Source organism: Mastigoproctus giganteus, chromosome 4, assembly GCF_048544385.1.
Source record: "Mastigoproctus giganteus isolate SK-2022 chromosome 4, ASM4854438v1, whole genome shotgun sequence".
In the NCBI taxonomy this organism is placed as follows: Eukaryota; Metazoa; Arthropoda; class Arachnida; order Uropygi; family Thelyphonidae; genus Mastigoproctus; species Mastigoproctus giganteus.
This window is the reverse complement of record NC_143578.1, coordinates 17,530,570-17,554,816: the sequence shown is the minus strand read 5'-3', so window position 1 is coordinate 17,554,816 and position 24,247 is coordinate 17,530,570. Positions and strand designations below refer to the sequence as shown.

The 24,247-nt window shown below is 37.7% G+C and overlaps 1 protein-coding gene across 8 annotated transcripts in view; it reads right to left on the bottom strand.

Moving 5' to 3' along the window:
* The window catches only part of LOC150086442 (prominin-1-A-like), a 378,392-nt gene that overhangs the window by 162,969 nt on the left and 191,176 nt on the right, over positions 1-24,247 (bottom strand). The window contains exon 1 of one of the 8 annotated variants that reach the window (XM_090372583.1): positions 1,852-2,286. The exons of the other annotated variants lie outside the window; for them this stretch is intronic. The gene's annotated coding sequence lies outside the window, so the exon portion shown is untranslated. Of the gene's footprint in view, positions 1-1,851; positions 2,287-24,247 lie in introns of those variants that run through there. 8 annotated transcript variants of the gene reach the window in all.

Below are 24,247 nucleotides of genomic sequence, written 5' to 3'. Positions count from 1 at the left end.
ATTCCACACAGGACGTGGGGGGGGGGAAGATGAGAAACTTTCGTCCCAAACGTTTCTAAATGCTTTTGGTGGGTGAGGCGGATCGGAAAGTTCAAAACTGCTACTAATAACCAGTAAAGAATACATAAAAATCCAGAAAATGTTGAAAGTGAAGCACTGTTACATGATATGTAACAGTGCTTCACTTTCGGTATCAAACTAATTACAATAATTACAGTGCAATGAAGTTTTTTCCCCCCCTCCAGTAGAAAACGCTCTGAGTGGAACGCAGATCAGGCCCACGACTGATAAAAACGATTAATGAAGGTAAAAAAAAAAAAGTATTAATGAAGGTATTCATGATTTATTGTACACTTCACTGACCCGGTGGTCGTTCCTGAGTATCAAAAAAAAAAAAAAAAAACACCTCTTCACGTGGCTATCCAACTCTGCTTTAAACTTTACCAACTCTTTCCCTCGAGCGCTGTAGCAGACAGGTAATTATTCCAATGATCGACAACACGCCACCCAGAAGTAAACTTCGTGAGATCCTGCTTTCCGCTCCTCTCCAACTTTTTGCATTTAGGTTGCCCGATTTCTTTTCTCTTCTGCCAATGAAAACATACTCCACTCGTTCATTACACTGATTCCCTTCAGGGAATCATATACCACTATCAGCCCCCCCCCTCCCCAAAAGATATCTAGTTACCAAACTCTGCAGCCCCCTGCCTTCTAAGCCATTCTTCATATGGACATCATTTGGTACCCCCTCACCAACCTGGTTGCTCTTCTCTAAACCCTTTCTAGAAGCTTGATATCTTCCTTCATTTTCTTTTTTTTTTTTTTTCCGTCCTGGACCACTAACTCTACTCTCCTGGTTTTATTCTTCGTGGCTGTACGCTGGGTTCAGTATGCAGTTTAAAAATTGCTTGAAATTTCAAATCAAATCGTGATATCAGGAGCGAGGGTGCATAGCACGCGTTCCTTGAGTGGACCGGGGTTCAAGCCCGTGACTACTAAATACGATAAATATTTGTATTGACGATTTATTGTAAACTCTACTGACTTGGTTGTCGTGCCGGAGTATAAACAGAAAATTTATTATTATTATATCACAGTTTTAAAATGAACCAGCAGCGATAAAAATTCGCTGCTGATTCAATGTTATCCATGGAGTATTTAATGCTTATTTAACCGACATAGCCTATCTAATTTCGCTATTGAGATTCAAAATCCTCAACAATTGAGGAAACAGTGGTTGTCTTTGTCAATAATCTCCTCAATTGGAGTCCCATCAATACCAACTTCAAAATTAAATCGATTTTAATTAAATATATATAAAGCAGCTCATAAATAGTTGTCAATAATTTATTATCTATAATTTGGTAGTTCACTATGTTTTTTCTCATTTTAGGGTGAACATTTAAATATATCAAACTCGCGTCAATAAATATATAGTTCGTGGAAACTCCGTAACAAATATAAGAGACTATAAAAATTCCGTGGTACACTAAATTAACGTTTCCATCTTTGTAGGTTCCAACCGCTTGCCCTGAGACCGTATGCAAAATGTAAAAGCATCTGTGTTTGCCTAAAGTACTCAAGAGATAAGATCGATGCAAGATTTATGGTTATTTGCCAGATAGCTGCATCTTACTACTGGTCATGCACACAAACTTACTGAATGCCCATCTGAATTATTTCACTATACACCCTACAAGAATTTTGACTGAATAAAACATGCTAATGATAAATTTCTCAGTAGAAATCAGATAAATAAAAATTCAGTGTACTGCATATTTGCCGTTATTTGTATATTACTAAAGTTGAATATTGAGAGAAAGTTGGGTTCGGTGCTAAGCTATAACTTACCAGCCCAGTGGCATTAAAACAAGGCTATTTGCCAAGAAATTCGTTTAACCAATTCTTGACTAGGCGTGCACACAAAATATCCAGCCATGATTAACAGACAATACGCAATAACTGGCTCATAACTGAATTAAAATCATTATTCACTAAAATCCAGTAAATATCTCCACACGAAGAACAGAATGACCACAGTAAAACGACTCCAAGGTATGACGATTAATCCCAATCATGTATACATATGCGCGTGTAATGAACATAACAAGACAAAGACTGTTCTGGTCCGTCTCTTTGGGCGTACAATATTTTTGAAAACAGTTCCGAAGAAGTTTCGACAGGCCGTCAGCCCACTTACAGGCAGCTCGTCCAACATTAACACGTTCAGCAGTCCCGGCCCGAAAGCGCCTCATCAATAGAAACACGCCACCCCTCCCGTCAAAGCCGTACAGTACGCTTTGTGTAACATACTGCCGCCCAGGGTCACATCCGTCGGTGACTCATCCCCGCTGGTCCTAGAGCAGGTTCGTGGAATTTCACTAGAAGCAACGCGCCCGTAAAAGACACGTCTGATGCTAGGCCCGCGGCAGCACGGTTAAACCTACACACACACAAAAAAAAAAGAGCGGAGTATAGCAACAGGTCGGTATGTGAACAGACTGCGCGACTACACGGCTCAACTGGTCCGTAACATTCAAAAGGCGCAGAAATACAACTCCTATATTTAAATCAAAATACAGGAAATTTAAATGGAATATTTTCGAATAAAATTTTTCGATTTTTTTTTAAAGCAGAATTAAATGGAACAGATGAGCATCACATGTTGGTGAACTCATCTTATTACATCTTGATTTCTCACAACCCTTTCGGAAGAGAGGGAAAAAAAAAATAAGAGGAAAAAAAAAAAAAAAAAAAATGTACTGGTGCTAGTTCCACGATATACGATATTCTTTCGCATGGCAACATATGAATCGGCTTTTGCCAAAGAAAATTCTACATAAAAGCAATAATCAATCACCCAGTTCTAGATGGGGTGAGATTTCCCAATCAAGGTGGTGGTGGTTGTTTTGTAAGTAAGCATTTTGCAGGGATCAATAGTTTCGGTAAAACTAAAAAGGACATTCAAACTAACTTTTTTTGAGAGAGAGAGAGAGAGAGAGAGAGAGAGAGAGAGAGAACATGATCTGAATGGAAAGGGGATTAAGGGGTGAACATCTTGCGAAAACGAAACAGCGAACTCATTATTTTCAATCCATGCTGGGTTTTTTTTTTTTGCTTTATTAAAAAAAAAAAAAAAAAAGATACTGCGTATGAATTGGGGTCTGTTCTATGAAGCTTTATAGAATCCAAATGACAGAATATAAATAATTTTTAATTTGAATAACTGAGAAATCCCAGGGGAACACAGCCTTATACAATGCCGGGAACATTTCCAAAATTCGTTCAATCGAGTACCTTCACACCTAGTCACAAATATGAAGACAGCTAATTTAAATCGAACAATAGAGTTTAGTCACTTCTATTGTTCCATCTGCCTTGTTTTCTAGATAAGGAACACATATGAGAAAAGTCTTACTGGAACACAAAGCGACACTATCTCGCATGAGAAATTCCATCCATATCACTAAGTTTCCAGTCGACCAAGTATTTCCATTTTCCCCTTTTACGAACCGTTTAAAACAAAGTTTTCCAGAAGGAAAACTGAAATATAATACGATAAGCAGTTTGCCGAAGTCTAATTTATCTAAACTGTCATGTGGCGGGCGATCGACCTTTCATTAGATTGTGTGCCGACAAACTTTGCTAAAGAATGTGTGCCTCTGCCATGGTTCATAAGCACTATTCCAGAAACACGCTTTTTTCTCCTCCCTTTTGGTTCTTTCTACTTTTATAGATCTAATGGAATTTGCAGCGTGCTTCGACTGTTGAAAATTTTATGTAATGGCTCTAGAAACTTGCCACTTTCTTTAGCCTCTATTCAAGTCCTGTTAACCTCAATTGGACCAATATTATTCCTCGCAATACAGAATCTTAGTACTGATGGAAATACTGCAGAGATAAAGGCTTTTTTAAAGAATTTTCCAATAAAATAAATCTCAACTCATATTTAAGATAAGTGTACAAGTGACGATTAATGACAAAAAAAAAAAAAAAGACGACTTTGTTTAGAAGTCTCATTATGTTTTCTACTAAGGCTAGAGTTTTTTTTTTTTTTTTTTTTTTTTACTGAACTGTAAAATGATTCTTGTAGTAGACGACGGGAAGAAGGAATGAGAAAAATAAAAATTTTAAATAGAAAACGAAAAAAGTCATTTGTTTCGGGTTTTTCCATGCAATAACGAGATTGCTAATAAAGAAAACACTTTTTTTTAAAGTTGTCAACACCGAGTGGCTTGTCGGAGAAGTGTCTTTATTCCCCTAATTAGTTTAGGTTGGTTTTTTTTTTTTTTTTTTTTTTTTTTTTATATGGCTGATAAGTGTGGGAACCAATTTATTCTGAAAACAAATCGCAGAACACGAAAAATCAATTTGAAAAGGAAAATCGTGCCGAGGTCTAACTACCATCGTAATGCAGCATTATTAATAATACCATTTAGCCGGCCCCGACCACTCGACAAGGTTTTATCCCTCCCGCGAAAGAATTTTGAAAACTATCGCTAGTTAAGAAAGACTTCCTAAAGTTTGCATGACATTCAGTTTCAAAGATATTTAGACACAAGCAAGCACCTCAACATTCTGATATAGACACCGCTGAATATACTTCCATCAATGCTTTACAAACTTCAGATGCCAACACACTACGCATGTACTTTGGAAACCTCTGGCTTAAATTGTAAATATTCTTGTATTCATATTCATAAATATCTTTTTATTAAGCTTAAATGCTGTAGTTTATTTTATTTTAGAGAAAGATCTTCATTAGCTCATATGGAGCAAAACAATACAACATTAAATCAACTTTCTTACTCAGCCCAGGAGTCACAGAAAATCGCAAATGCGGCCCTGTGACAAAAGAAAGAGCACGACTGCTCTACAGTCGAGGTGGAGGATAAATACTAAAGCACGTCGCAATTGGCTTGTTCAAATCACCAGCTTCGTTTTCAGGAGACAAAGCCTGCAACACTTGCATTCACGCAACCCTCGTTCTCTTGTCACGCCTGCTAGAGGCTGTTGTAGAGTTTGAGGTGCATCAGCAACTAAAATGTCTATCAAACATTTGCTGAACGAAAAAAACCTTAGTACCCTCGCCTGAGACCGACTCAACCATATTGTGAAAAAGGCTCAAAATTCCTCGCGTCATTGACGGGATTCGAATTCGATCTTTTCCACCCGGCGTGGGGAAGATGGTATGAATATACCAACTTTTTAAAATAAATAAATGCACAAGGCATAATACTTTAAGAGTTTGGTATCTATATAATATCGGTGTTTAAATACACCATAGATAACTCTTAATAAACTACAAAGTAGTTGTTGTAGGCATCATTTGCTCTTTCTCATTGTGCTCTGCCTTCACGACGAGTTGCCATGATATTGCACTACTTCGAATAAGTAACTCTTCACTAATAGAGAAGGCTATTGTTGCTTATTCTCAGTTGAGTACCACCACCCAGACAGCACTGTTTCACGGCTATTGGCCGATCATCAGTGGGTGGGCAGGTACCCTGGTAATGCAGACATGACTGATGATCGGCCAATAGCCGTGAAACAGTGCTGTCTGGGTGGTGGTACTCAACTGAGAATAAGTAACAATAGCCTTCTCTATTAGTGAAGAGTTACTTATTCGAAGTAGTGCAATATCATGGCAACTCGTCGTGAAGGCAGAGCACAATGAGAAAGAGCAAATGATGCCTACAACAACTACTTTGTAGTTTATTAAGAGTTATCTATGGTGTATTTAAACACCGATATTATATGAATATACCAACTGTACTACCCACGAGAGCGATGCTAGAGTGACTTCTCCAAATAAGTCACTATATTGTCAAGGAGAGCCTAGCTCCTATGCTAGAGTGACTTCTCCAAATAAGTCACTATATTGTCAAGGAGAGCCCAGCTCCTAGTGGTGTTTCTCCAGTTATTCTTAAAATATTTCAGAGTTAACTTATGTTTCAAGTCGTCTTTTCGTAGTCTTGCTCAACTGTTATTTTCCCTTCTACGTGGCAATTTTCTCCACATCAGAAGTTCCTAGAACTGAAAAAAAACCTCATTATCACCTTATTTTAAATAATAGATGGGCTACTCATTAATGACGACCTGCGACCTGAAATAGTCCAAAATCTAACAAGATGGACCGAACCAGGCATAACGTACCCCAGACTACAAAAACTAATGATAAAATATATTTTCTAGATCTTAACACTTTCGAATCTCAAAACTTTCTATTGATGGTCAATATGGATTCCCACCGAGAGAGAGAGAGAGAGAGAGAGAGAGAGAGAGAGAGAGAGAGAGAATCTTTGCTGTGTGACTCAACTGTAAAGACATCCTATATAGAAAAGTTTGACGAAACAAGCTCTTGGTGCAGATACGTCATATGCTTTCAAAACAAATTCTCATTCTATGGACCAATTCCTTTTTCAGTGTCTTCTAGTATAAATGTCCAAGTCCGATAGCAATGGCTTTTCAACCATTCATTCGATAAGGTTTCATTATAGACCTATCCAAAAAAGCCATGTACAGCTTTCCCTTCCCTTCCATACTCTTAGTGTTTTCTATCATTTGTCTCGCAACAAAAATTAGATTTGTGGTCGATTTCTCTCTTCTGAAGCTACTCAGCTCTTCTCTCATCCGATTATCTATATATCTTTTCTAGTACTCTCCTCTCTATAATTCTTTCGTTGAATTTCCATATGTGACTGGTCAGCGTGATCTCTCTATAATTCACTTTTTCCTATCCTCTTTTGTTTATATATAGGCACAATCAAGTCCTCTTTTCCACTCTCTCGGTATCCTTTTCTCCTCCCACACTACTTTCATTACTCTGTGCATCCATTGCAGCCCTGCTTGGCTAGCATATCCTACCATTTTTATAGTCACCTCATCACACCCTAGCGTTTTACCTCCTTTCCACTGGTGCCACCACTTCACTCCTTGATATCCCTCTCTCCCTGTCCTCACTTTCCCCATACCTCTTCTTCCATATATATCTTTTGTATATATCTTTTTTTCCCTGATGTTCAAAACTCCCTAAAATAATCTTTCCACCCTCAACGAGAATAGAATAAATATACTGTATTGTATTATTATACTTGGGGTAGCATATTTTAACATTCGATCTGCATGTTACGAAATCGAACCCGTACGCTGCAACGTAAAACGGACCACTGTTAAATGTTGCGTTGTTATCCCAGCAGCGATTAAACAGTTACAACCTCAACCGTATATAACATATAAACGGAAATTCCTTACAGTAAAGTGTTCCTATTTTCAATAGCTTTTCAGTTATGTAATGCCCACACTGCATTAGAGCTTCAATAGAGCAAATATACTTTTCTCTGACATATCTATTTCAGTGGCAAAGTCAAAAAGTCATAAGTTTTCGCGTTTGCGTGATTTATTCATAGACTTCCTGCGAAAACGTTGAACTACATATTTCAGGTACGCACAACTCTAAATAACAAGAACTGAAGTATTCAGAATCACGATAGCAGTAGGTTTACGGCGAAACATGGTTCGCTCTTCGAGAAAGGATCAATGCAAAGTTATGGCAACGCCGATAGGCAAAATGCTCGTTTATCCATGAGTTTCTGTGCTGTTTCTCTCAAGTACGAAAATGCCTGGCATTAAATATGTACACAAGGTTATGGAGTATGTCCTTGACAAATTTAAAATGGATGTTACAAAAAGAAATGATCACACCAACGCTAGCTACTTGCCTGCTGCACCAGAGAATCCAAGAGGCCCATGAACAGTTCTCGGTGCATTGTCTAAACTTTTCTTTCTGAGAAACTTAGAATTTGCTGTTTTTCAGAATATCTGAAGCAGATTATGTCCATAAACAATTAAAACTTCTCAATATACCCAATACTGATCTGTTCGTACAGGTGAAAATAACGTATTTGGCTAAAGGCTACTCATGTAATTGTTAATTATTCAAATCTGATTATAACTTTATTTTTTACTGTATGCGATGAAGTCTGATACCGGAAATACTCCAGAGCAAAGTAGTAGGGCAAAAATAAGGCGAGTACACATTTAGAAAGATCATAAACAATGACTTATGTTAATAGGTACCTTAAAGGCATAAGTGCTTACTACTCCCAATGGATGAAAGTCCCAACAGTATGAAACAGGAAGCGATCAGTCTCACACGAACTAATACGGTTGACCTAAAATTGGAGACATGCAAACTCAGAATACACTTCAGGCTAAACGGATAATTTCCAAGGCGATAGTATCATATCGCAATAAACTGAAAAGTAAAATCGAAAAACTGGAACAATATTCAGTCTTCTACATTAACGATGTAGAGATAATCTGTAATAATCAGTTTAATAGTAAGCCCCATAATGTTAAAGTTAAAAATCGCAATAGCACTTCTTATAATATCTAATAAACAATGTATTAAAAGATAGGAAAGTCATCAAATGAGCAGGCTTCCGAGGTAAAGAGTTTTTTTTTTTTTTTTCAAGAATGAAGATTTGAGATTTGTTAAACAGCCACTACAGACAAAATGAACAACGCAAATTGAGCAGAGAATGCCCACTAACAGAAGGTGATATATTCAGCTTCTTGGTATTCTTTTGCAAGAAAGAATGCCAAGGACGATTGTGGCACATTAGAGAAAAGAAAATGAGCCTACGAATGATCAAGTCGTTAATATCTAATTGCAATAATTAGGATTCCAAAGTGAAGGACTTAAACCGAAGGCCATTTTGGTCGGCTTGAAGATACTTCCGAGTTACTTGAGTTTTTTTTTTTTTTTTTTAAGGAGGTAAAATTTCGACTCGCCATTTAAATTATTCAAAAATTTAAAAGTAAACTGAGTCAGATATCACAACCGAGTCGGATACTCCCACCGGTGGAAGTATCTGACTGAGTTGTGGTCACATGTTACGCAACCCTCACTTTTAAAAGTCAAATGCTTAGGCGTGTCACCAGAAAACAAGTCCCCTCGAGGGTGAGAAATAACTTTGCAAAGTATAAACGCAGCCTCCACTCGGGGACTCGACTGTTCCGTGTAGCCTTCTTTATTCCTTAGTTCCTTTGAGGAAGCAAAAACACAAAGACAGCACCTTCCTTTAAGGTTTCAAAATACGAGACATACAACCCCCAGTTTAGCTAGCAGAGCTGATGGAAGAACTAGCAAGGCATAACTAAAAATAGAAAATAAATGAAAACACAGTAGGGAGTGTGTTCATCATTCACAATTCATTCTCAGAAATAATAGTGAATAATGAAAGACAAATTGGCCTATTAACAGAGCAGCAAAACTTATTCACATGAAAAAAGTAATTTAAATATCAACTTTAGTAGTAGCAAACGACGCAAAGAAGCGAGCTCATATAACAAAAAACACACACACACACACACCTAGGCAAATTATCAGAGGGGATGGACGGTTTTTTTTTTTTTATGAAATCCCCAAACAAAAAAGGTATTAGAACCTATAATACCTAATAAGGTGTATGGGTTCAAGACTGAGGAAGAAGAGATATTTACTGACATTACACTTGAATTTATGCAGATCGTAATTTTCAGGAAATACATGAGAGGAGTTTCTTCGAAAAAAACGGAAGTCGAAAGAATAAATGAGGAAGAGGGAAAGTTAGTTCTGTGAGTCTAAAATTGGACAGTAAAAGGATGCTGGCTGGTTGCAGCACGTGTTCGGATAGATTTGAGAGAGAGACCTACGATTCAGAAGAATCGTGTCTGTGGATGTATATAGAGAAGAAGCATGTAGCAGAAACGGGATGTCTATTAACCAGAGACTTTGCAAGAGATGGGTCATTGATTAACCTAACCACCTTCTGAATGGAGAAAAACCCTGGACTACACCCTGGACTACCCCAAATGAGGGAAACAGTATTCCATGGTAGTGCGATTTGAGTTTATACAGAATGAGTAGCTGTTTAGAAGAAAAGTAACGCCGAGATAGTAACGTCAATAATCTTACTAAGCGCTGACTTAATGGCATATAATTCAGCTGTGATGAAGACGCTGCAAGCAAGCGGTAGTGTGGCTGAACTTGTATATAAAGGAAAAACTACCGCAGCACCTACCATACTCTGTTTTGGAACCATCCGTATAAATAAATTTTACAGGCATGGTTGTTCACAGTAGCATGAGCTGAATGTAACTGTCTGATATTGCAGGGAGGTATAATATTTTTTCCCCACTGGAGGAAGTGTTCTTGAGAGACAGACATGTCCAAGGAGCAACAGGTGCAGCTGTCTTGGAAAATTTCATTTAAATTGACATTCCAAGTCTGAACAAGCTCTTTGATCCAGAGCGAGGCAGGTCTATTTTCATTTGGCTTGCTCTCATAGGATTCCAACGAGTATTATATAGATACTCCCAACTTGGGTGCGATGGTAGACTCTGGATCTTAGCAGTGTAGTGCAGCAGTAGTGTTTTTCTACGCAGGTGTAATGGGGATCATGCGCTTCAATATATAGACTTTGGATCGGAGTTCTGAAAGTTCCCAAGAGCAATCCTCACAGCACTGTGATGGAACGGCATATTTAGCCGTTTTATCCTCTGCCAGGAGCAGTTTATGACTCTGCTCTTGGCAGAGTCATAAACTGCTCCTGGCAGAGGATAAAAGAACGCAATTGCAGGAAATTGAATTATTTCCGGCAAATGGCCCCTAAGCCCAAGATGGTAAAGGTCCATAATAAAACCATGACGCAATGTAGTATCAAATGCCTTTTCAAGATCTAAAGAGACCATGACTAGATATTGTTTCATGAAAAAAGGCATTGCGGATATGAGATTCGGCTTTAATGAGCACATCTAGGATTGATCTTTTTTCGAAAGCCATACTGATGATCTGGAAGGAGCTTCTGACTCCAGGATGTAAGTGAACCTAGTATGAACCATTCCTTCGAAAATTTTTCCCATGCAGCTCGTAAGAGATGTTGCCCTGTAATTTTTAACACAGGAAGGATTTTTTCCTGGTTTTGGTAAGGCGATAATGAAAGAATAGAATGAAGAAGGATAGGCATTTTCAGAGAAGATCCGATTATAAAAAATTAATAAGGTTCAAGTATTCTTCAAGTAAATGCTTTAGCATTACATAATGAACTCCATCTGGACCTGCAGCGCTATTGGAAATGCCTCCCAGAGTTAATAATATCTAACAGTCGGCCTGCGAATTTTAGGAAGAACATCCAGTTCTTCCTAAAATTCAAATTGCCCACTTACAATAACACAGATGGAAGTGTTTAGACGATCACCTACCCGCTGGTTGAAAGAATTTCCACACATCTATCCTGCAACCATCCTTCAATTTAAAAAAATTTGCCCTCTCCTGTGTGTTGTCTGAGCAAGAGTATGCAAGTCATCAGCATTTGGCTTATTTAATCCATCCGAAGCCTTAAATACTTCAATCAGATCACCTCGAAGGTGCCTAGTTTCCAGACACTGCAATTTGCGAAACTGAAGTCTTTCTTAGTAAGAATACCCTTTTTATTCCCTTACTAATCTCGTTGCTCTCCTCTCCACCTGTTACAACAGTTCCACATCCTTCTTCAAATGCGGCTTTCAGACCTGTATGCAGTATTCAAGATGTGGCCTACCCATCGCCTTATACAATGGAATAATCACATCCTCATTCCTGTTGGCAAAATTCCTATACATCATTGATAAAACAACCTAACTACTACGACACACCATGTGCACTGAAAAAAGAATCTAACTGTATTTTACACCAATAATTCCAGTCGTCATGAAATAGCACCAATGCCAGAGATAAGCAGAGTCTTAAGCGATCGTAGGAATTTGCCAACTATTCGTTTGAAGAGGCTTGGCTCTGAAACCTGCACAAGTTCCTCTCATTCCGGCAATGAATGAAAGGAACTTGGTTGGTGTTATAACAAAACTGCTACTCAACGTTGAATTTAAAAAAATAAAATAACTAATACGCTATAATACAAGGCATTCTTCGACTGAAACTTGAAATTCCAGCTATGCGAGATTTTTATCAAACATTGGCATCAAATCAATAGAAACAGAAAATAATCTCAGAAAAAACAACACACGGAAGGCAGACATAAGATAGCGAAAGAGTTTCTGATAACACCCTCTTATCCCCGAGTCTCTAAAGCCAAACAATACAACCCTCCATCCCACTTTCTCGGCTGGCTAAGCAGAAGTCATTTTCTCCCAGCAAGTTTGCACTACGTGGGGTAAGTGGCGTGCCAGATTAGACAGATCAATATAAACTGTTGAATCTAGCCGTTTCCATTAACGGAAATGATACTATGATCGCAGCTCGTGCAAGCCTGTTTGTAGTAGAATCGATGAAAAAAATTAATACAAATGCACTGAGAAGACAGAAGAAGGGATGGCGTCTGTTCAGAATGTTTCGTGGAGTCAAAATCTTCTAAAGCTTTCTTCAAGTCTTGAAGAGGTAGTTTCGGGCCTGTTAAATTTGCTTCTGATACATTATCGGATTTTCTTTTTCGTCCCACCGCTTTCCCCTTCCATTCCAACACCACAGACACTAACGGAAAACAGTCAATGAAGATTTTACCACTGCGACATTAGCTTGAGAAGAACGAATTTATAACCTTACAATAAAGAAATGTCTAGAAAAAATACAATGCGTCTTAGTTTGCTAGATGGACCGCAGAAGGGACTAACTATTTTAGAATGAAATCATTCTTCCTTACAGGATGCAGTTTCACTATCGATCTTTTAATTCACTGGTTCATTACTAATTTAATTGAACCTGATAAATACTATGATGATTTAAAGATGGATAGAGAAACAAAGCACCACACCCCCTTTTCACGTCTTCCTCTAGCGATTTCCTTCCCCCTCCTTTAACTAGAACCCTTCCGGGCAGGCTCAGGCGCAGCCCAGGTTCGTCTCCACCAGAGCGCGCGCGTTCTCGTTTTCTCTCTCTCTCGTCCACCGCCTCAGCTGCATCCGAGAAGCGGTGGACGGAAAACGCTGGGTTCCACTTGGGGCTCTGGAAGCTAAATGCTGGAGGAACAACAGACCAACACTACACAACGTAAACTTACACCATCTCTAGCATTTGCAGAGATTATACTGCGTCACAAAGTATACCTCGTGGTTTACAGGGCAATACCCGGTGCCGCTGGACAAAACACTATTCTCCCCCTCTCTAAAGTATACAAGTTACTCTGAGGCAAAGGATTGGTTTGGCCTCCAATGTCATCTGATTTAAACCCATATGATTATGATTTTTTATCTCTAGTCATCTCAGATAACAGTCAAACTATTCCTGCGCTCCAGAAAGCAGTGTTCAAATTTCCCCAACACTGCTAAACAGTTCAAATATTAAATTTGTTTCTAAACAGCACTGAATTTTATGTTCTCCAAATTAATAAAATGGTATCGATAAAAAAAGAGACGCGAATTCAAAGTTAGAAATCTTACTCTAGGAGGAGCCTCATGAACGTGCTACAGATTATACAAGGTTATTCTAAATTTCAACCCACTTTACAATACAATTAAAACTTTTACAGGATGTGCTAGAGGCCACCTTGCTCATATAATCGAGCATTGATTTTAGTGTTTTATTTTCATCAAACACTAAAAATGAATGACGCGAACGTAGTTTAATGTTTTGCTTCAGCCCTTGATCACTACAGCCAGAGCTATTAATGCCTGGAAAAATAGAAACAAAATGAAAATCTCGATCTTATTTAGTACACGCCTGTTTGAATATTTATTGTCGAATATCTCTTTTCATTACATAAATGCTTTGGATGTACATTAATGTTCAAAATAAACGCATTGTTTTCGAGAAAGTTCATTTTACGCACCGCACTAATAAATGTGGTACTGCTCTCATCCACATCCGTAAGCGCCGTTTCCATAGTTACCCTGGTACATATCATTCACAATAGGTTGAGCTATAACCAGATAATCCTGTTCAAGAAAAACTTAGGACTTGAAAGAAAACAATTTCCAGCTGCACATAAAAAAAAAATAATAATAAAAAAAAAAAAAAACACGACAGTAGAAAATATTTGACTAACGGAAATATTAGTTGGCTTCCCAGCAAATATTTTCTCTTTTTGCATCCTTACTTTACTGCTATTTTCGAATGAACGTGGAATGCGGTGAATATTCCGAAGATATCCTGCACGTGGTGGCCTGCCCCCGGTGGAAAAGTGACCCGACTTCACTTACACTACACAACACTTACTGTTTGGATTTGAATACAGTTTCTTTTGCTAACGGAGTACACAGGTGGAGATAGACGTATGTCTGGGAGCTACCAAGCGACATGAATATACACTGGTGTGAAAAACTTAAGGACCAGCAGATTTTCACCTGTAGCTTCTCATAGGAGTGACCTGGATATGGGAAAAGCATACCAAAGGAACCTCGTGAGGTACAGAAATGAAGGAAACACCGACACAACAGAAAAAAATGGTACAGATGGACTTTATTCAAAAATGGCAACATAGTACTGGCTGCCATGATACAGATGCATCACTGCCAAAGATGGAACAAAGGAAAGAGGTGGTCCTCAGTAGGAGATATGGCCATCCCTAATGTCGATGCAGGTTTTGCACCGCATGTCTATACTTGGAATAATGTTAACACTTGGAATAACTTGCGGTAACATCGTCCATTCCTCTGTCAGCGCCATCTTCAGCTGGTGAAGATTTTCTGGTGGGTGTGGACGTGCCCCTAGGCGTCTCATCTGAGCGTCCCATATATCAGTGTTTCTCAATCTTTTTACTCTCGTGGCATATTTTCCAAAGAAGAAAAATTTCGCGGCACACCTACGTAGTCATAGAAGAAATTTCTAAATTAAATAAATAAAACGAAAAATAATATTAACAATTTTTTTATTTATACTTTTATTATATTTGTGTTATGCAAACAATTCTTACAACCAAAATAAAATATTCGGACAGTGATATTAAAATAAAAACGACGCTAGTTTTTTTTTTTAAGATTTCGCGGCACACTTGAAAAATTTTGCGGCACACTAATGTGACGCGGCACACCCTTTGAGAAACACTGCCATATATGTTCGATGAGATTTAGATCGATCGAGGGAACGGGCAGGCCAATCCATACCAACAATGTCCTCGCTTTCCATAAGCATATGAACAGTTGCAGTGCGATGGGGTGTGGCGTTACCATCCATAAACACGAACTCGGGGCCAATGGCACCTCGGAACAAACGCACATGGGGAAGGATTACTTCAGTACAGCAGCGTGCACCAGTTACAGTACCGCCTTCCAGTATCTGGAGTTTTGTACATCCATCCAAGAAAACATGTGGACATGTGTTTTTGTAAGGGGGCGATTCCTAGAACGTGAGTTCATCTCCGCCTCTTATCTCTGTGAAGATCAGTATCACTACAAATGGGTCAGATATGTGTGACGTAGGTTTGTGTGTATTATATGTGTGTTCTGTCACCTGGACAGATGATTCTGGGTACTCGTCCACACCACGGGAAGGTGGGCCAGTCCCAATGGAGCACGTTGCCAAAAGGTGGGCAAGATTTCTCTGGGGGCCCACTCCAGAGAGGGGGAAAAAAATAACAATAATAAAAAATAAAATAATTTCCCGTGGTGCAAGAAAAAAAAAATCCCGTGGTGAAAAAAAAAAAAACAAAAAAAACTAATTTCTCGTGGTGAAAAAGAAAATATTAAATAAATAAAAATAACATTAAATAAAAAATAATAAAAAAATAAATTCCTGTGATAAAAAAGGGGAAAAAAAAGAAAGAGCTGCCTGGCACCAGTGACAGCCCAAGTTCCAGGTATCAGAACAGAGCACGAGTAAAAAAAAAAAACGCTAATAAATGAAAAATAATAATTAAAGAAATAATTTTAATCCCACACCCTGGCTAAAGTGAAGAGGAAGATGTAAGTCGGGGTGCCAGCAGAGAAAGAGAAATAAAATAAAAAAAAATAAAATAAATGGGAGAGTGGTTATCTATCCTGCACAGAGTGAGAAAGAAAAAGTGAGCCAAGGCTGCACCTTGTTCCACGGCAGGCCCAGGAAACAGTGCAGAACGCAGGTTAGAGGGGAGGAGGGGATTTGCACTGAAGTAACAGTCAGTAGAAGAAGTGACTTTCAGTTGGCAGTGGCGCTGTTAATGATCGGGATTTCCACGTCGGTGATTGGCGATCAGTGTCCTCCAGGACAATACCTCAGCTGCAAAGGTCTGGAAGGCTTCAAGGTTGTTCTGGGTACATATCAGTTGATGCAGATCTGCTGGGGGAGGGGGGGGGGAGTCCTGGATCTTATTCTGGAGACGGTTTCTGATGCCCGTGGTAATGTACACACTCCAGAAGCAAGTGTTTCCAACTTTCACTTTGTCCGCAAAAGCAGTAGGGATAACGCCTCCCCAGACTAGAACACCTCGACCATCATATCGATCCCTTTCAGCGATGTTTGCGGGGTGATACCTTGTACTAACCCACCTCGCCAGATTAGCTGACGTCCACAATCACTGCTGAGACTGAATCTACTCTCATCAGTAAAGAGTGCCGTAAGTAAAGATTTAGTGGTTGTAACCTTTAGACATAGTGTTGGTCCTTAAGTTTTGCACACCAGTGTACAATATAATATAATATAATATAATATAATAATGTCAACCAGCAACTTCACGAACAAGATTTTCAGTTGTTTTTAATCAAAAACTCATTTTGGATGAAAAACACGGTTATATTGAGGGGTAGGCCTTTGTCCTAATATTACTAACTTTAATATGGCGGGAAAAAAAAAAAAGACTTCTGCCATTGAATGCCTGCAACATTAGATCTTGAGCCAACTTGCTAAAACAAAGTGTCGGCGATATTCACTCCTAAATATAAATAATCCATTCGATCATACAACATTCGTAATGTTGTATGATTAAATGGGCTGTTATCAGAGATTAATGATTTAAAAGCATGATGACTGCAACGTGGAGATTCACGCAATGTTATTTAGATTCATCCTGTGATGTAGGTCAAAAACAAGTACTATACTTACTAATTAGTGCTGATCTCAGAGACCCCTATTAGGTGGGAATTGAATTAAGCAACCTATACCACCAGTCGCTCCGGTCTTTAATAAAGCTAGGCTACTATCCGAGAAGTAAGTTTCTCTAGATTCGCAAGATATTAATAAGCTACTCGTCTTATCAACGCAGTTTGAACTTGGACCTTTCGAGACACGCAGTGGAGGTATCAGTTGAGATATTTTTGTAACTGCAAGATTCTAGGCTAAATTAAAAGGGTAGCTAATGAGGAAAGACGTAGGCGAAATTATATAATCTAAAATTTTCTCAGCAGTGCAACTAAGCTACGAAGACATACAGGTTTGTAACGATGTTAAACAAGGATGTGTTTAAGTTTGGCAAGCAAGTTTGTGGGCAAGTGTCAATACACTGAAATATTAAGCAATATTACATTGCTGCAACACTAGCGACGACCTCTGAAGACGAGTCACAGAAGTCTTGAGTTTGATATCGGTTTGAAAACAGTTGAATCTCACAAATTCGAAAGCCATGAGATCCGATACTTGCAGGATCTTGGAACGTACATAAGAGGGGATTAAATATAATAATAATAAAAAAAAATATAAAGATAGCTTTGCGTCAGAAATATCTACCTGGTATCTGATAGGTCCGAAGTCCGAGGAACTCGTCCCCGCCAATTTGGTCCCATCTATCATCCCAAATAAAATTATTCTACATGAAAAACTATGATTATATTTAGAGTTTGGGGTTTCTTTATCTGTTGGAACTGTTAGGACAAGTCTCCAGCCTATTCTCGCGATACACAGTATACCGAATGCTGAAGTGCCAGATTCTGCCCTAATACAGAGGTGGCAGACCGCTGCATGGCGGTCTGCCGTGCAGTATTCACTACACAAAATATTCCTAATACAAAGATACCCGATTGTAAAATAAAATACTGTATATTGTACGTAGCACTGTAGAGTTATTCAAGTAACAGAGTGGATGGAAAAGTATTATATTTTATCGTACAGTAAAAATAATAATAATAGCATAAACTGTTTATGAGTCAGGAAGAAAGTTCAAAAACAATTGGCCCATCGAAATACTACGTCTAGAGTTCATCAATGCGACATTTTCCACAGTAGATAATGACCACCGTCTGAATTTAGACCACCGTAATCTTCTGGTTCGTTTGCTTTTCTTTAAGGCGCATTAACTCCATAATAAGCATGATCGGCTTAAGTTTCCTTGAAAATAAGAAAATTCTGATAAATTTTCCTAGCTTCTGTTAGTCAACCGGATGATAGTGTCAGGAAAATCAACCCAAAAAACCGATGCAACATGACAATATCACCCACGTCGCAATGAAGGAGACTGCTTCAGTTTTTGTGGATCGTGTTCTCTTAAAAAGGTTCCAGTCCTGTAATCCACAATCTGGAAACCAGATATCTGCGTAATGAAACGATTTAAGTATTTAATTCGTTAAAAGTTTTAATTACACTAATAATGATCTTTCCTCTTTCTCAAAGATGCAAACGGACACATGGATTTAATCAAAGGATATTTGCAGACTAAAGGTAAAAAAAAAAAATAAATAAAAATTGCTTTTAACCAAAGATTAATTAGCTACTCGAACAATCTTCCCGCTAATCTTGTGAAGCTGAAAAGCTTATGTAAATTTAGAGGATTACTAAATACTTAAGAGAACAAAAATAAAAATCCATAAGGGAAACGCTGCTTTCCATACAAGGAATCAATTTTTTTTTTTTTTTTTTTTTTGATTACATAAGCTTTATTTCGGCGCATCAGTTTCCCAATAGTATTAATTTTCTTTAAAAAAAAATTAAAGCCTATACACACAGTCGCTTAATAACGGAGAATGCACATCTAATTTATCAAAAACAATTCAATCAGTCTTATTAAAATGAATTAAATATTCCAAATTTTTAAATTATTTAGTATTTAAACTTAAATGTAAATTAAATTTTAATACTGAAAAGATCTCCCCCCTCCCCTCCCCTACTAGTCTTTCTGTGATATTCGAAGGAATTCCTTAACTTTTTTCTTTCGTCGCTAGCAAATAAAGTTATCTTTGGATATTGAGGCTTTCAATGGGAGTAATACAGAGTGGTACCTATCTTCCGCGCCCCTAAGGGCAATAGCATATATACGTAATGTGCCTATTGTCTTCACCACGTCTGTTCGTCCGTCCAAGCGTAATAACAACTCGGCTCATAGTGGGTGTAGGTGTACAGGGTAATAGTTTTATATTTGAGCTTATAAAAAAGTCACCTCAAATTTCTTTAAAATCAGACCAATATAAATCCGGCAGTTATTTCTCTGTCCATCCGTTCGGCATGTAATAATTCTACTCTCGATGGATGGATTTACATGAAATTAATACATATTTCGCTCTTTCAGACCGATTTGACTATCCTTTCCAAATTTCATTAAAATGGAACGAATAGAAATCTGGCAATTATTTATTTTTCATACATATCGCATAGACTTTCCCATTGTATACTGCAGCTGAAACACTGGATATCAGGTTGTTGCCATGTGCTGGATGGAGGAATAAACGGACAATGTGGCGGTTGCGCAGAAGTGAAATGTTCTCGGCTCACGCATAAAGGTAGCCGACTTTTTGGATTTAAAAAAAAAAAAAATTGTTATAAATCATTAAGCGGACATTAACTAAATTTTGTTCTGTGGTATTATTGCTCTTACTCTTTCTTTAAAAAAATGCCTCTTCCATCGAAACCTCAAGATCAGGTCCTTTTTTCCTCCTGAGAAAACAATTCCATTAATTCAGTAATCAAATTATTTTTCTAGGTATGGTTTCCGAATAAATGCAAAGGAATCTGAACGTATTTCCATTAATGAAAAGCAGTCCATTTCTTCTTATTCGTGATTTCAGAGTTATTGACGATCAAAACTAGTCTTGATTCTTAAAAAAAAAAAAAAAAAAGAACTTTAAGAAAGTGCTCTACAATCAGAATGTATGACTTCAAAACAAAATTTAGTCCATCTATCCAAAACAGAATTAATAAAGTGTGATCTAAGTCTAGGGACCGATTTCGTATCTTGAAATTATAGCTTCAAAACGAAATGCGACATGTCGCAACGTGCTCGGTCAAACGTAGATTTCGGTCAAACAGAAACCCACAAAATGTTAAAGACATCCTTCGAAAAAAAGATGCTATGTTGTTATAAGACTTTTCACCGGTTCTCAAAGTTTAAAGAGAACCGCTTTCCATCGAAGATGATCCCACTCTGGCCGAGCTTCAACTTCACAAACCAATGATTCAATTTCTCGTGTTCATGATCCAATCAGGAGTGATCGAAGTTTACATGAAACTTCGTGACGTGAATTTACTATCAGTGAAACTGGTAATTCTTATGAACCATGTTACATCAATTTCAATACACTTGTAGGAAATGCGACGCGTTTCAACAAGTTTTTGCCTCGCATCGTCACTGATGATCACGGAGAGAGTGGCCAATTCTCGCAAGTCACGATCTTCATCCACGTGCTGCTGACTCCCACTTTCTTTTATCATTACTGATGACAAATTATGGGTTTATGGTTATTGACCAGGAAAAAAAAAAAGAAAGACCATCTTTTCCAAGGACCAAAAAATGTCCAGAATGGTGAAACGGTGATTAGGAATACTACAAAGCAGTTCTACAGTGAATGCGAGATGCTGTTCGGAGAAAACGGCCGGAAAAGTGAGCTTTAGAGATTTACTTGCATCATGGCAATGCTCCTGCACACTTGGCACTTCCCATTAAAAAATTTCTTGCGAAGCACTCCATTACTGGTCTCCCATGTATACCATACCCACCGTATTTCGCTAGGCGTTTTTATTATTTTATTTATTTATTTTTTTAATTTTCAAGTTTACCCCCCCCCCCTAAACATTAGATTTCCAACGAATTAGGAATGTTTCTAGAAACTGCAGAAACGTCGGATTCTGTGTATAAGGTCACGGTAGACTACTCTGAAGGAGATCCATCCGAACAGCAAATTAATCAATCAGCAATTTCGAAATTGACTAATACAAACACAGAGATGCCCTATGAGCTATCCATGGCATGTAAGTTTTAATGTTCCTACAATGCTTGTTGGGTGTATGGTATTTGCTTACAATAAAGTGATATTTATGTTTTTATCAACTCTGTACACACACTAAATAAAGGTGCGAACGCTAGTAGTTACAGAAAATACAAAACCGTAATCAATACAAAACTAGAATTAAAATATATACAAAATTTACATTAAGAAAAAGAGCGTAAGGAGCAAATTCTTATAGATAGATGGATTAAGTGTAAATTAGTATAGATGGATCAATACTTGTAATTACTGTATTCGAAACAGAGGACTACCAAGTAAGTGATGAGTACGAGGAACAGGCAGTGATAATTCAAACGGGGTATAGTGGAAGGTATTTGTTCAAAAAGAGATGGAGAGTCGATAACAGAGTTTGATATTGTAGACAAAAAGACCCATGGAGTTGTCGTCTAGAGTGAAGAGGAATGATTTTGAAGCGTTTGTTTACTACAGGCATTCAGTTGTACTATAACTTACACATACCTTTCTACTTCCCACGTTTTTCGACGAATCTTAGTAAAAACAGTTTAACCTCCAGGACTGTTGTTTAATTGGTGCGGTTTCATTATAGGATACATTCTTCAGGGTTAGATAATCCAGCTCGTTTTAAAATATGTACTATGCAATGAGCGCATAACATTAAAGAATTAGTAAACTCTGTCTACTTGAGTGGACACTGTCTATAAGTTATAACGGCACCAAAAACTCATTCAAAGCATCCTAAGTTTTAACCAAAAAAAAAAAAAAAAACGCACGAGTAAAAATCACAAAATTATTATATAAAGGCAGGAAGATTACACACATACGATGTTAACACTGGGAATAGCTTAGTGCTTAAAAAAAAAAAAAAAAATTCCCCTTCCTCCAAAGATGGTGTTCTACTCGCATCTAACTTCTACGGATAAAATCAATAATCGCAAAAAAAAAAAAAAAAAAAAAAAAACCGTACTAATTACTAGACATTTCCTTTATCTAACTAACTGTTTCCTGTATAGGGCTGTGACCTATACAGGAAACAACCAAAGAACTTCCGGCGTAGACTGTCCAAATATTCTACTTGTGCGTTCCCTGATTAGACAAGATCAAAACGCAGGATGATTGATATCTATTCTAGGAGAAAAATAAAACAACTTAACATTCTTAATTAAATCGACCCTACTAGCCCTCCAAAAGTGTCCAAAATCAATAAGACCTTTCCTCCAAGCCCAGAGAAATAAGTTAACCAGTTTATTGAACCTTTAAAAAGTGAAGGGAAGCTCCACACCAACGTTAATTCGCTGAATGGTAGGACTACCGTGCAACCGCTCAAGTTTCGGCGAATTGCTGACAGATGGCAGGAGAGCATGTCCTTAAATGTATGGCCCATTTTTTTGCGAGCAGAATAATACAAGATTTGAAGACAGAAGCATTTTGTTATACATTATTTGAAGAACACTTGCGGTGTGAATCCTATAGAGACGAATACTGACAGGTATTTAAAGAAAACTGCAGTTTCTGGGCCAAATCTAATCACGATGACGCAAAAATGGTGCATAATTCTAGACAAATATAAAATAAATTACGGGCACATAGGAAGGAGTCTGAAAATTTTATACCAAAGGGATGTCAATCTAAAAGAACAAACGCAAATACTGACCAAAGATCGAAAAAAATGGTTGCCAGAGGCGACTAAGAAATTGAATTTCTGGAAACGGTATTGTGTCACAGCTAAACAAAAAGACGGCTGAACACAAACCTGCTCACACAAAGGATATTCCACAGTCAAAAGTCCAAATAATATGAGAAAGATAAATTTTATGAAATAGCGGACTTTGCCCTGTCGAGTAGCACATGTAGCGTTAAAAAGGTAGTCCATGCAATAAAATTGTTCGTGGTACATCCCAATATAATGCGAAAACTCCCATCGATTAGTTAAAAAAAAAAAGTAAAAAAAAAAAAAAAAAGTAAAAAAAAAAAAAAAGTGTTCTTTTTGGTATTTGTAGCAGCAAAATGACGCAACAAGCTTATACTGCATCAGCCATTAAAAAAATAAATAAAATAAAAAACTCCCTTCATTTGCCCGTCCTTTCTAACGATCGAATTTTAACAAAGTCTAATTTGTTCCAACAATTTAGTCTCAATGTTCAACAATCAACTATACTCTCTGGTTGAAAGAACATTTCGCATATCTGTCCTGCAACCATCCTTTTCCAATTTATAAATGTCCCCTCGTGCGTATGTCGTTCGAGAAAGAATAAGAATGCCATAGGAATTCAATTTACTCAACCCCATTTAAGGCCAGAAGCAGCAATTTATAATTTCCTTTTGCGCCCATGACTAATCTTGTTGCACTTTCTCTGCACCCGGTCCAACAGATCCACATCCTTCCTAAAATGAGACAGCCATTTACAGTTTCTCAAGTTTTCAGTATTCATGTGCAGCCTAATCATTGCCTTATACAACAGGATAATCACCTCTTTAATGCCAGATGGAAAAATTCCTGTATATCATTGACAGAACCCCAGTGAGCTCTAAAATCATCCCCAAGTTCTTCATCACACCTCACCTTGAGTTTGATACCATTCAAATGGTACTTTATTTTGATATTGTTGCTAACCAAATGCAATACCTTGCATTTATAGATATTAAACTTCAACTGGCATTTTTCAGCCATCTACCCGATTACTGTCATTAACCACCCTGCCCAACTTTGTATCATTAGCACACTTAGACATTAAACTTGATATACCTACATTAAAATCGTAAATAAATATTAAAACAGTAAGAAGTCAAAACAGAACTTGATGGACCCTACTCATAACATTAGTCCAAGAACAGCAGCCATTAATACACTGTCTCCTGCCATACAACCATTCCTTTATTCATAGCAATGACTTATCTCAATGGCACTCTTCCAATTTGTACATCAGTCGATCATGATCATGTATAACAGTGGCTCCCAAACTACTGAGATCTCAGGATCCCTTCAAAAATAAAAAATATTTGAGGACCACCCCTATATATATATATATATAAACAAACAAACAAACATTACTTGATACCCCTTCTGAACGTTTCGCGGACCCTGTGGAACTGGTCTACAGACCCCAGTTTGGGAAACGCTGATGTACAACTATCAAAAAAGAAGCGTCACTGAAATTTAAGTGTCTTGTTTTCCTAAGCTATATCTCCGCCT